A 14444-nucleotide genomic window follows, 5' to 3' on the forward strand; every position below is an offset into this window, starting at 1 on the left:
TTGCTGGCTTCATTTATTTTAGTGTATGGAGCTTAAACATACTAAACTTTTAGGTTCTGTTTCATGATTTCTAGCCAGGAAGTATTCTTGCCTGGAGAATCCCCATGGACAGAGGAGCCTGGCAGGCTACATACAGTCCATGGGGTCACAAGGAGTTCGACATGACTGAGTGACTAAGCACAGCACACATGATCAGACATAGATTCAAATGTTTATTTTACTAACAGAAGCATATAATATTCCTACATTCTGTCATATACATTACATTAGAAATATCGTAGTATTACTCATTTACTCTTTTCATTCATTAACTTTTGCTTTCTTACAACAGTTTTACTACTAAAAAAAGACTTAGGTTTGGAGCTGCTGTTGTCTTGGGCAAGTTATCTAATCTTTACTGGCCTCAGTTTCTTCCATTCAGTGGTGTTATAGATCGAATTGTGCCTTCCTAAAATTTATATGCTGAAGTCCCAATCTCAAGTACCTCAGAATGTTAACTTATTTGGATATAAAGTCAGGGTAATCAAACTAAAATAGGTGCATTAAGGTGGGCCCTGTGTTGTGTTGCTGTGTTGTGTTGCTTCAGTACAATATAACTGATATCCTTAAAAAAGGAAAAATGTGGATACACAGGCTTGCATAAAAGGTGGGTGATGTGAAGAGACCTAGGGGAAAAAAACAGCCAAGGAGAAAGACCTGGAAGAAATCCTTCCCTCAGAGTCCTCCATCACTAATTTTGGGCTTGTAACCTCCATAACCGTAAAACAAAAAATTTCTGTTGTTTAAGCCACCTACATTGTGGTACTTTGGTATGACGGCCCTAGAAAACGAATACTGATGACAATAATACTACTTAAGGTCATTTGAGAACATTAATGTGTCAGACATTGCTGGTCACTTGCCTAAAGACCAGCACCTTTTGTTACTTGCTACCAGAGCTCCAACTTTTCTTTAGGTATTGGGAAAAGATCCCTCGATCTCAGAAATGTGGGTGCAATCCTTGGGATAGGGTGACACAGCAGCGGCTAAGGAGATGTGAGGGGAAACTGCCTGGGGGAGGGGTTTTGAGAAGGATATTGTTCCTGGACAAGAGAGTCACAGGTGGAGAAGCACTGCCTTTTGCCACCCTTTGTCTCAGGCTTGGAAGTGGACTGTGGGAGGATGTGATGCTTGACACTGACGTCTCAGAATGCGGGAACGCTGTGGAGGCCAGAAGTATCATAGAGACGCTGAGCTGATCAGGAGCTCTGATTTCATTGATTGGCTGAATCAACTCCAGCAATTCCCTGGATCCAGACTGCTAGTTATGAAAGAAAAAGAAACTTCCACTGTTTGGGCATCTCAGCCAGGGATTCTCAAACTGAAGAAACAAGGCTGCTACTGCATAATGTGCACTCATCATACATGGGTTCCCTTTCCCTTGTTCTCCTGTCTAAGCTTCTGTGGCTTTCCTCCCGACTCTGCCTCTTAAGCCTCACTCTTTTAGGCTGCCTGCATATCCTGCTTCTCAATCTTTGATACCATTAATTTGGAAAAACTGTATTTGGCTTGTTCATAAGCATATTTTATTCTTTTCTATTCCTTTTCTCGCCTCAGTCAACTTTTTCCCTAAACTGACCTCCTCTCCTGCTGTTTTAGCGCAACAAAACGGTTTAGTCTCCCTGGTGTTTGTTTTGTGTGACTTAGACTATAATCTCCTGGGATAAGGACCTTGCCTTTTGAAAGGCTTGCCTTATAAAGCATCATGTATACATCTGGGGATTTACAGATTATAGATAGAGCAGGCCCAGAGCTGTGGGAAGTGTCTGCAGTAGAGAATGGATGGGAAAGAGACTGGAATCATCGAACAGGCTCTGGCCTTTTCCAGGAGGAGGTCAATGGTTTAATTTGGCCCAAGGTAATAGCAAGCAGAAATCCAGATGAGAAATGGCCTGGATGAGGAGGCAGAGAGGATAAGGAAAGGAGCACATTTTAAACTAATTTCCATTTAATACCTTACTGCCAATTCTGCAACAAGGGAAAAAGAGAAAAATATGTCTTCCTCCTCCTCCAGGAGTCCTCCCCCCACTACCCTAGAGGTAATCACTATGCATTAATCCAGAAAAGGTTTATGAATACATAGTCACATATAATTAGAGATAATGTTTACTACTATTGCCTTTTTATTTTGTATAAATGGGTTCACAGTAAACACTATTCTGTAACGTGTTCTTTTACTTCAAAATACATCTTGGATATTTTCCCATATCCATATGCATTCCATAAATGCCTGAGTAAATGGTGAAATTGCTTTCCCAGAATTATCCTTCAAGAAGGAAGGATAATTATTTTGAGGTCCTTGCAATATCTCTCAGATTATGGAGAGCTTTCCTCATCGCTTGTGTTTTAATTTAATTTTTATTTTACATTGGAGTACAGTTGATTTACAATGTTATGTTAGTTGCAGGTATACAGCAAAATGATTCAGTTATAAATATACCCATTCTTTTTCAGATTCTTTTCCCATGTGGGTTATTACAGAGTATTGAGCAGAGTTCCCTATGCTACAGAGTAGATCCTTGCTGATTATCTATATTACATATAGTAGTGTGTATATGTTAATCCCAAACTCCTAATTTATCCCTCCCCCAACATTTCCCCTTTGGTAAACCTAAGGGTTTTTTTTTTTTTTCCTCATTATTTAATTCTGAACAAAAGATTGCTATTTGAGAAAGATGCATCAGCTTACAACAACCTCATTCAACAATAATTTTGAATGCTTATTGAGATTTCCTGGTGGAATTGATTAAAAGGAGGGCAATGAAATCAATCAATTGATCTGATTAGTTTTTACTCTTAGGGAAAGAACTCAAAATTTCAAGCTTGACATTGTGTAAATAAGTCTTTCAAAGATCATTTAATAGGTAACAGAATAAGTAGCTGTGATGTGAAATACCACATACACATCTACAGAATGAATGATAAAACTATTTTCCTGATGTTATATGAACAGACACCAGTGGTCTCAGATAAAATTTCTAGTGACTGTGTCTGATGATGGCCAACATATGTTGTCTCTCAAGTAATAGATGGAAATAAGTGAAATGTACTCTGGAAATTAGGGGCTTCCCTATTGATTCAGCAGTAAAAAATCTGCCTGCAATCCAGGAGCTGCAGGAGACGGTTTGATCCCTGAGTTGGGAAGATCCCTTGGAGAAAGGCATGGCCATCTACTCAAGTATTGTTGCCTGGAGAAGCTGGACAGAGGAGCCTGGTGGGCTACAGCCCATAGGGTCACAGAGTCGGACAAGACTGAAGCGACTTAGCATGCATGTACTCTGGAAATTATAGGTTAGATGGCGCAGAAAGGAAATCCAGTTTATTTAATATTTAAATAATATAAATAATAATGATTTAAGAAATGCAAAGAAGTAGAGACATTTTCAAATTAACTAATATGTTACATGATATGTGATCTTAAATGTGACCATATAACTAGATTAATAAATTAAACATAAATAGACATTTGACTATTCCATTTATAATGCTAAAAGCATATACACTTAAGTTAGCCAAAGCCTTTAAAAAAGAATTTTCAGGTTGGAGAGTATGAGATTGTTTTACATTTTAGGCAACTTTCTATGAGAGTTGTAATGGAAGATCTATCCCATTTTTCTTTTCTTTTTTTCATTGAAGGATAATTGCTTTACAGAATTTTGTTTTCTATGAAACCTCAGCATGAATCAGCCACAGGTATACATATATCCCCTCCCTTTTGAACCTCCCTCCCATCTCCCATTCTTTAGGGCTGCCTGAGCGCATTGCTGTGTTGGACTCTTTTCAAGCCCACCGACTATAGCCCACAAGGCTCCTCTGTCCATGGGACTTCCCAGGCAGGAATAGTGAAGTGAGTTGTCATTTCCTCCTCCCAGGGGATCTTCCCAACCCAGGGACTGAACCCACGTCTTCTATAGCCCCTGCATTGGGGCCACCTGGGAAGTCCAAGGGCTTCCTAGTACTCTCTAATAGAGAAGCACAATGGTTTATCTTGCTATTTGTCTATGATAGCCATTTCTATTTTATGTTCTTCAATTACAAACAAGATTGCAATAAATTTCCTCACATCTTCATGTACTCTTGCACATACGTCTATGGAATAAATTCCTCCAAGTGTAATTTCTGGGTCAATTTATATTATAGTTGAATAGAATGTTCTAGTCCTTCTCTATTTTCTCTCTTCCTTACAAGAAGGAGTTCTATTAGTACAGTGCATTTGAGTTATACTGTTTGTGGCAATCAAAATCAGCAAGGGAAATGCTTTCCTACCTTATATATTTTCACATTGAAGTCCATAGGGCCCCTTCCCTTCTACTAAGCCCAGGACACAGGAGGATCCCAACAGGGGAGGACCTAATAGGACTGAGAATCTGGTAACTGTAAATCTGAAGGATGACTCAAAGATTAAAAACACCCTGTGAGGAGGGACAGAATTATGAAAAGAGGAGGTGAGAAAGGACATAGAAAAAAAGATTAGAGCAGAGGCTCCCTGATTTTCATCTGAGTTGGACTCTGTGTGGTCTGATAAGGGAGTTAAGAGGACTAGCTAACAAAACTTCTGAGTTTTCCTTTAATACTTCAATTCCAATAAAGGGACTCTACCTTCACACTCTGACAGATGATGAACATGGCTAAGATGTGATAATAAATATTGCCAAATTGCCCTCCAGAAAAGCTGTTTCAAATTCTACTCCCACCTAGAGATTTTCCCCATACCCTCACCAATATTTTGTATTATCAAACTTTTAAATTATTGCCAGTTAGTGAAAAATAATATCACAGTAATATTTCTTTATATAGTGGGTTGGCCAAAAATTTTGTTTGAGTTTTTCCTTAACATCTTATTGAAAAACCCAAGCAAACTTTTTGGGCAACCGATATAAGTTTAAGCATCTTTTCTTGGTCATGAACCAATTCTTTGTCTTCTGTGTCTATTTTTTTTTCCTTTGATTCTCATTGTTTATATTTTTCTTATTAATATGTAAAGAGTTTATTACATATTTAGGAGATTAATCCTTTATCCATCAAGTGGGGCAAGTTATTATGTGTGTTTTTATGTTGTTAATTCACTAATATTTCTAGGCAGAAGATTTATTTTCTTAAGTAATCAAATCTACCAACTGTTTTCCTTACAGCTTCCATTGTGAAGTGCTGATATATTTTAATGCTAACTGGTTAATGTATGACACAGGAAAGCAGTCAGAATTTCATTCTAGCCACTTACCAGGCAAGTAATTTTGGATAAGTCACATAAACTTCAGTAATTTTCTACCTCTACAGAGGGAAACTTTGTCATCTGTCTCCCTTTGTTTCTCTCTGCTGTTCTGAGAATTGAATAAGGCCAAGTTTATCAGAGGTTTTTCACCCTTCCCAGTCTACATGAGTGGTAAAGTAGTTTAGGCCTGCAAATTAAGGATGTCAAAATGTGACCTAGTTTTAGAAATTGAATTTTTCAAAAAAAAAAAAAAACCCTTGAATTAGGAAAATGTAATTCAGATTTGTGGGATCAACTATATAAAATTCAAGCAAGACAAAGAGAGGATTTTATGAGGGCTTCTTTCTCTTATTGATCAAAGCTCCCCCAACCATCTCAGATGAGTGCACAGGGCATGAGAGAGCTCAGCCAAAGTGTTGATGTTGTCCTGCCTGTGACCCAGGCTGGTCAAAGACACTCAGGCGTTCTGCATTCTCCCCTTTCAGACAAGGCCCTCCCTTGGGGAGAGTGAGGACACAGAGAGAGGAGAATATTGCCCATGTTGAGAAGGTGCTGAATGGAACTTGCTTGTCTTCTATCATAAACATGAAGAAGGAGAGAGAGAAAATCATTATTTACCCCTTAAGATCATGGCCTTTGAGGCGGACAGTTTTGGCTTTGAATCTACCAATGCTAGCTGTGTACCGTTAGGCAAGTTACTTAACCTCTCTGAGCCCTAGCATCCTCCTGTCTAAAATGGGATGTGAATGCCTACCTGCCAGGGTAGGGGAGAGAATTCAAGAGAGAATACATGTAAGGTACTTAGCAGAGTAACTGGAGCAGAATGTAAATCCAGTAAATGTTAGTTTTCCTTCTGTATGCTCTAAATCTTTTATAAGGATCAGGCTTAGTTTTGTTCGTTCACCTTAGTGATTCACAGATTAATCTCCCATCCACGGGTTAGCTTCATGCTTTTGAAGCTAATATTGAAGCTAAACAATATTATTTATTTTGTCCTCTTTCATCTAGACTCAAATTTTCCAGACTTGGACATTATCATGGCCCCCTTCAGAACTCTCATCTAATCCTCTCCATTTCTCTTAATTTGTGGATCAACGGTTTGGGAAATGGATTTGCTCCCGAAGACCAAGAAGATCCAACAGGCACAGATACAACAGACTTTCTTCCCCTGGCCCCTCCAAAGCCACCCACAGTTATACCTCACTCCCAGACAGAAAATGGAGAGTCCCTTTCTTTGAATTCATGTGATATCAATGACTCCTCATTTCCTGCCATTCCAATATTATAGCTTCCCCCTCCCTTCCTCAGAGAATCCCGAATTAGGGTTATTAATACTCCTGACTAGGTCCCCTGAGGGCTTCCCCAGGGCTCAGTGGGTAAAGAATCTCCCTGCAATGCAAGAGATGTAGGCAGACACCAGTTTGATCCCCAGATCAGGAAGATCCCCTGGAGGAGGGCATGGCAGCCCACTCCAGTATTATTGCCTGGAGAATCCCATGGACGGAGGACCCTGGCAAGCAATGGTCCATGGTGCCACAAAGAGTCGAACACAACTGAAGCAACTGAGCATGCACGCACAGATATCCTGAAGAAAGCAGACCATCTGGTACCTTGGTAAGTTTCCAAATTGTAAGCATTAAAGACAAATCCCCCAAATAAGTTAAAAGTAAAGAACTAATAACCAAACTTTTCAGTTTCTTCACCCATGTGAAGGAGGCAGATGGCAGAATGGCCTGCATTGGAGAAAGCTCCCACCTGAGGCCACGGAGCAGTCAGCCTTCAAGGCCAGTGACTTTAGGATGCAGACATATGGAGAGGTCATTTGTTTCTCATTTACCCAACAGAAAAGAATATGGAAATGGTCTCAGTCCATTTGTTTGATGGGCCTCCTAAGTCGGTAATAAACAAATCAATACAATTAGTTTTGGCCCATTGTCATTAAGGAACCTTCACTGCTGGGACACAATCTAATTATTCCTCTTGCTTCACAGGAAAGGAAACCTCTCGAGATGGGTGGTTTCTCTTGAGGTTGAAGCAGTCTGGTTGTGGGTGGGGTGGCTCAGAGGCAGTGTCTGTGTGACTCTTTGAGAATGGAGTGCATGCATCAGGCACAGCTGGGGCCTGCCCAGGATGGTTCTAAGTGCTCCTGCTACAAGCTCTTGGGAATTTGTCTGAGCAAATCGGCCTTCTGGGTGAAGCTCAGATATAACAATGCTAACAAATTGAAATAATGAACAAAGATTAAAATGAGGATGTCTAATCCAGAAATGATATCAAACCAAGAAGCCAGAATGCCTGGTATGGGTCCTCTGCATCCCTCTGTAGTTGTGACAGATCTACAGAGCTGCCTCCGCCTCAGCTTTTCCAGCTAAGTCTCTGGCACACTGTGACTAACAAGCAGCTAATATTCTGTAAATAAGATCTGTGAACTCAGTCTTGCTTGCACAAAGCACGCTTTGGACCACAGCTGATGCTCCATGGACTTAAGGCTTTGAATACCACCTATCTGCATCTCAGAAGGATTATTTCATATGAACAGAGGAACCATTTCACATCTTTTCACTCCCTCCCCTCACTTCCAAGTAGAACTCATCCTTAAACCTAGAAGGATGGTTGTCCAATTAACATAGTTGAAATTTTGATTTGGACGTGATCTTAGAAACATATGTGAGGCCAACATCCAAAGTTTTAAAAGTAGGAAACTAAAGCACAGAGTTAACATATTTGCCTAGGTTACCTAGCTTGATGTGGATGGTTTGGTACCTGTATCTACAACTCAGTTGGTGGGTTCCCTCAGCTACATCCTAACAAGTCCTTATTTCTAAAATTCCCTGCAAAGGAAGACTCTCAAATAATAAAACTTTTGGAAAGCTTAATTTACTACCTCAATGTGTAGTCTTTTCCTACTGGGTTCCACAGAGATCATCAATGGAGAAAAGTTACCTATCTAAGATTATGCAACTTCTAAGCCAGTAATCAATTACATGTATATGTTTGGAGTTGATTTTATATCTCTTTCCCTTTCAAAGTACAGTGAGATACATATTGCTTTAAAAATCTATATTTAAACATATGGATATGCTTCATTTGCCTCAGGTAATATGAGAGTCGCTCAGTCATCTCTGACTCTTTGTGACCCCATCCAGGCCAGAACACTGGAGTGGGTAATCTTTCCCTTCTCCAGGGGATCTTCCCAACGTGGGGATTGAACCCAGGTCTCCCGCATTACAGGCGAATGCTTTACCAGCTAAGCCACCAGGGAAGCCCAAACCACCACAAACATATGGAAGGATTCTACAACTGGAAACTACAACCTGGAGGTGAATGACCTAGGAAAGCCTCCTGACCTTTATCAGACTATGATGTAAGTGAGAAATAACTGTTTTTATTAAGCTAGCATAATACTAGGCCAGACTGTTATAGGACACTAAGGTAACATTACTTACCTTGACAAATACTTTATCAAACAAATGAGACTTTACACACCATTATTTGGGATTACAAAGTCAACCATAGGATAGCAAGTCAAGCAGAGCAAGAAATTCCCCCCTTCAGCATCTGACAAGTTATCTGCAACAAGATTATGACAAGGATACTGTAATTTTTAGCACTTTTTCCTAATAATAGTAAAATTTACCCTTTCTATTATTCTCTCCATTTTCTAATACCAGTAAAAATGTCTATTAAGTGAGTACCTAGAATACACACAATGAGCATTCTGTGAAGGTTACTCTTCAGTGTCAACTTGACTGAGTCACAGGGTACCCCAGTGTGGCTGACTATGACTCAGTCAGCAGGCTGAGTAAAGCAGATTGCCCATTCTAACATGGGTGGGCCCCATCTTATCAGTAGAAGACCTGGACAGAAATAAAAGATTGATCTTCTGGTGAGTAAGAAGAAACTCCCCCTGCCTGACTGCGTTGGCTTTTTGGGTTTTTTTCCTGCCTTTGAACTCAATATTGGCTCTTCTTAGGCCTTCAGCCTGTAAGCCCTTGGACTGGAACTAGATCACTGGCTACCATGGGTCCATTTCCCAATTGCGTATCTTGGGACTTGTCAGCCTCCATACCACAAGAGCTAATTCCTTAAAGTAAGTCATATATGTGTGTATCTATACACACACATATGTATGTATATATTCCATCTTTTTTAATTCTCTTTCTCTGAAGAACTCTAATACACACCAATGATTGTTTGTAAATGAATAAACGGATTAGAAAACTTAATTCAAGAGACTTAATAAGGCCAAAATTTCTTCCAAAAAAAAGAAACTTTACTTAAAACCAGGATTCTCTAGTAGAACATCAGAAATAAGATTGCTAAATAGTTAAGGTGGTATGGATCCTAAGAAACATAGGATGTGGTTAAGATATCATTTAGGCCTCAAAATGGACAGGGGATGTATTAGGAAAGTGGAACCAGAAATATATTCAGACATGCTACGACCAAGATTCAGTCAATGTTGTGATAAATCCCAAGACATTTTGACAGATATTCTACTATTTGAAGAACATCATAGAATTGTGGAGCTTTATAGAGATATGAACATAGACCTTACTAGCAGCCTGAGCAGAGATGAGAAAGGTGCTCAGATGAGAAAGGGGAACAAACTTGGAGATATGAGATATCTCCATGAACTTGCTTGTGTCCAGGAGGAAATGCCTGTGTACAGACTTTTTTGGGGGGGGGCTCCAAAATCACTGCAGATGGTGACTGCAGCCATGAAATTAAAAGACACTTAGTCCTTGGAAGAAAAGTTATGACCGACCTAGATAGCATATTGAAAAGCAGAGACATTACTTTGCCAACAAAGGTCCGACTAGTCAAGGCTATGGTTTTTCCTGTGGTCATGTATGGATGTGAGAGTTGGACTGTGAAGAAAGCTGAGCGCTGAAGAATTGATGCTTTTGAACTGTGGTGTTGGAGAAGACTCTTGAGAGTCCCTTGGACTGCAAGGAGATCCAACCAGTCCATTCTGAAGGAGATCAGTCCTGGGATTTCTTTGGAAGGAATGATGCTAAAGCTGAAACTCCAGTACTTTGGCCACCTCATGCGAAGAGTTGAAAAGACTCATTGGAAAAGACTCTGATGCTGGGAGGGATTGGGGGCAGGAGGAGAAGGGGACGACAGAGGATGAGATGGCTGGATGGCAATACTGACTTGATAGATGTGAGTCTGAGTGAACTCCAGGAGTTGGTGATCGACAGGGAGGCCTGGTGTGCTATGATTCATGGGGTCGCAAAGAGTCGGACACAACTGAGTGACTAAACTGAACTGAACTGAATGGAACATTTTTAGATTAAGGAGATTCCTGATAAGCTTGTTGATATCAATTTGAAACAGTTCTGAATGACCAAATTCAATCCCTCTTCTTATTTAATGAACATGCTGAAAGGACAGTGTGGACCAAACAAATAAATCAATACACATTGTTCATGTTTTGAAATCAGAATGCTGCTGCTGCTGCTAAGTCGCTTCAGTCGTGTCTGACTCTGTGCGACCCCATAGATGGCAGCCCACCAGGCTCCACCGTCCCTGGGATTTTCCAGGCAAGGACACTGGAGTGGGGTGCCATTTCCTTCTCCAATGCATGAAAGTGAAAAGTGAAAGTGAAGTCAGTCAGTTATGTCCAACTCTTTGTGACCCCATGGACTGCAGCCTACCAGGCTCCTCTGCCTGTGGGATTTTCCAGGCAAGAATAATGGAGTGGGGTGCCATTGCCTTATAAACTGTAATAAAAAGACAAATAGCATACCAAATTCCTGCACTGTCTTTTATTCTAAAGAGCTGAAAACATGCCTATAACATGTTATCTTACTCAAAGCTGGGAGACAGGTATTCCTTTTGGATAGTTCAAGAAGGCTCACATTTTAGAAAACTAGATGATTTCAAGATAACAGGGAACATTTGAGAAATAATTGATGTCAGGAGTCAATTAAGTACGTAGAGATCTTAATGCAAGATCAGGAGCAAAGGGTAAGGTTCAGCAGAGACACCAGAGCTGAAGAGATGACAGCAGTAGTTTCTAGGTCTTTCTTTTCAAACTAAGATCACCTTTCTACTTCTGGTGTCCCCTAAATTCCCTTGTTGTCCAAGTCCTACTCCAAAGGCTATTTATTTTTCTGTGTTGTCTCCCTGTCAGTTTCTCTCAGTTTCTCTAGGTGCGCCCCAAGGCCATGGCTTCTGGACTCTGCCAACTCTACCCAGCAGTATTTACCTCTTCAGCCACTTGAAAAACGTCTGGCACAAATTGTTTTATAATAGATATTCTTTACTTCCAAAGACAGCATTCAGTTTTGAAAGGTTACTGAATGATATAAGCAATTGAAGAAAAAAGAATATAAAATTAAACTCAACAGGGAATAAAATGATATATAAAAGTAGGTCTTGTTGTTTCTCAGTCTCTAAGTCGTGTCTGACTTTTTTGTAACCCCATGGACTGCAGCCCACTAATCTCCTCTGTCCATGGGATTTTCCAGGCAAGAATACTGGGGTGGGTTGCCATTTCCTTCTCTGGGGGATCTTCCCAACCGAGTGATTGATCCCAGGCCTCTTGCATTGGCAGGTGGATTCTTTACCTACTGTGCCACCTGGGAAGCCCAAAAGTAGGTCTAGTGGTACTTTAAAAATAAGTCAACAAACGTAAGAAGATGTCAACTATATTACCCACTCATCCTTTCACAGGCCCAGCCCTTAGGGTGAAGTAAGGATGCAAGGTTAAAAGCAATTCAATCTCAGGGCCCCAGGAGAGAACAGAAATTCAGCTAGTTAGTAGAACAGGAGATGAAATATGGTTTATGAGTGACATTACTGTGCAACAGATCTGCAGTACCAAACTTCCAAATCCATCTACTTATTGTTGTTGTTCAGTTGCTAAGTCATGTCCGACTATTTGTGACCCCATGGACTATGTGACCCCATGGACTGCAACACCCCAGGTTTCCCTGTCCTTCACTATCTCCTGGAATTTGTTCAAACTCACGTCCATTGAGTCGGTGATGCCATCCAACCATCTCATCCTCTGTCATCGCCTTCTCCTGCCCTCAATCTTTCCCAGAATCAGAGTCTTTTCCAATGAGTTGGCTCTTTGTGTCAGGTGGCCAAAGTATTGGAGCTTTAGCTTTAGCATCAGTCCTCCCAGTGAACTGGGTAGGTTTCCTTTAGGATTCAGGGTAGATTTCCTTTAGGATTAACTGGTTTGATCTCTTTGCTGTCTAAGAGTCTTTCTCCATCGCCACAATTTAAAAGCATCCATTCTTGGCACTCAGACTTCTTTATGATTCAACTCTCATGCCCATACTTTTTTCCAAAGCTGGAAAACCATAGCTTTGACTAATATGGACCTTTGTCAGCAAAGTAATGTCTCTACTTTTTAATACACCGTCTAGCTTTGTCATACTGTTTCTTTCAAGGAGCAAGTGTCTTTTATTTCATGGCTGCAGTCACCATCTGTAGGGATTTTGGAGCCCAAGAAAATAAAATCTGTTTATTAATGTTGCATATTTATTTAATCCCCAAATTATCCCTGTATTCATTGTTTTATTTTGAATCTACCTAGATTGAGGCTCAGTACTTCCCTCAGGGTGGCTTATACTGTACTCTAGGTGGCCCTATACCACAGCTTACTTCCATTCCCAAGTTAGGTTTGCATATATACTTTATGTTACCATGGTGTTACACAAGGGTAGCTTGGTTTCCTAAGACACCTTGTATGGAATGGGTGGGGTTCAATGTTGGTGATAAGCTACTGCTAATCCGTTTTCTTTCAAACTACATTAAACTTTATCATCAAATAATCATATAGCTAGTTTGCAATATAGTTTTCTTTTTCTTTTTAATTTTTAATAAGCTCATATATTTTGGATTTTGTTTCTTTTTGATGTAAGTCATTTTTCTCATATAAGATTACTTACACGAAAGCATCATCAAATCTATTTTATTTTACTTCTCATTAATTATGTTTTATTTATCCAGTGTAAGGCTCTCTTGATAATTTTGTAGGCTTAAAGAACACCAATAAAATTATTCCTATTCATTAACTCCCTGGGCCTCCAATCCGTTCTTAGAAGGGCAATGAGTTAATTCACTGGCAGGGAAAGAGCAAAGATTATGGAGTGAGAAAATCTAACTAGCCACAGTGTGGGCTGCTAACCTCTCTGAAACTTAGTTTACTCATCTGTCAAACAGGAATAATAATATATGCTGCAAATGCCTTGGGACAGTGTACATTAAATTGCATATTCATATCAGGATGTTAAATTGGAAGTTTTGGCTGAAAATTCAGCTTCCATAGACAATAGACACCAAAATGATTTATGAGACAGACCAACCTGCAGGATTTGAAAAGGAGACAACTAAAACCAATTTCATAATCTTAAGCAACTCAGCCACAGAGAATACAAGAAGCTTGAGACAGGAAAGAATATGTGCAGGAACTTCAGTGTGAGCTACGCTGTGAGGTCCCTTCCCCAAAGGGGTGTTCATCCCTTTACATCCAATCAAGTGAAAGAGACTTTGACATGGCCACTTGGAAACGTGGTATCTATTCCCTACAGCAGAGTACATGTAGTGAAAATGGCAACTAACATTCAGTGGCAACAATGATTTGAGAAGTGTCTCCCAGAATTTCTTGGGACAAAAATTGTATGAGCGTGTGTCTTAGATTAAACACAGCCCATGTAAACAAGGGGACCAGAATGAGGTTGTGTTAAGTTCTATTCTGTTTAATAGGGCCGTTGAGATGGGAAAACTCATCAAATAGAAGCTGAGCCTCATCCTCCCAGCCCTATTTCCTTGGGACTATGGAAGGAGTAAGGAACTAGAAGAAAAAGAATCATAGCCTGCATTAAGAGAATTGTGTTGCTGGGAGATTCCCAGTACTGAGGGTGGGAGGCGAATTCCAAATGTTCAATGGGAAAAAGTGCTTTAATATAATAGGTCAGGCCCACAGGGCCTGAGGCCAACATCCAGCAGATCTGGCCATGCAAGAGCTTGCCTCTCCTCCTCACCTCTTGCTCCAATTCCAAATGGTCTATAAATAGCAGCTAGCTAGTGCAGACAGAAGCCCGAGCATAAAAGAAACCAAATACATTACATTTCCAGGCTGTGGGCCCACTGGGAAGAGAGAGAAGAGCTGTAACTTTGAATGAAGTTAGAAGGTTTGAGTGTTATACGGGACTGGACATTTCAAGTA

At 40.2% G+C, this 14444-nt stretch overlaps 1 protein-coding gene and 1 non-coding gene across 2 annotated transcripts in view; both read right to left on the reverse strand.

Annotated features, from left to right (window-relative positions):
- Window positions 1-14444, reverse strand: part of ST6GALNAC3 (ST6 N-acetylgalactosaminide alpha-2,6-sialyltransferase 3) — a 253644-nt gene that overhangs the window by 164072 nt on the left and 75128 nt on the right. The window lies entirely within an intron of this gene.
- TRNAY-GUA (transfer RNA tyrosine (anticodon GUA)) lies at window positions 8442-8513 on the reverse strand. Its single transcript has one exon. It is a non-coding gene; the product is annotated as a tRNA-Tyr (tRNA).

This window comes from Capricornis sumatraensis, chromosome 2 (genome assembly GCF_032405125.1).
Source record: "Capricornis sumatraensis isolate serow.1 chromosome 2, serow.2, whole genome shotgun sequence".
Classification (NCBI taxonomy): Eukaryota; Metazoa; Chordata; class Mammalia; order Artiodactyla; family Bovidae; genus Capricornis; species Capricornis sumatraensis.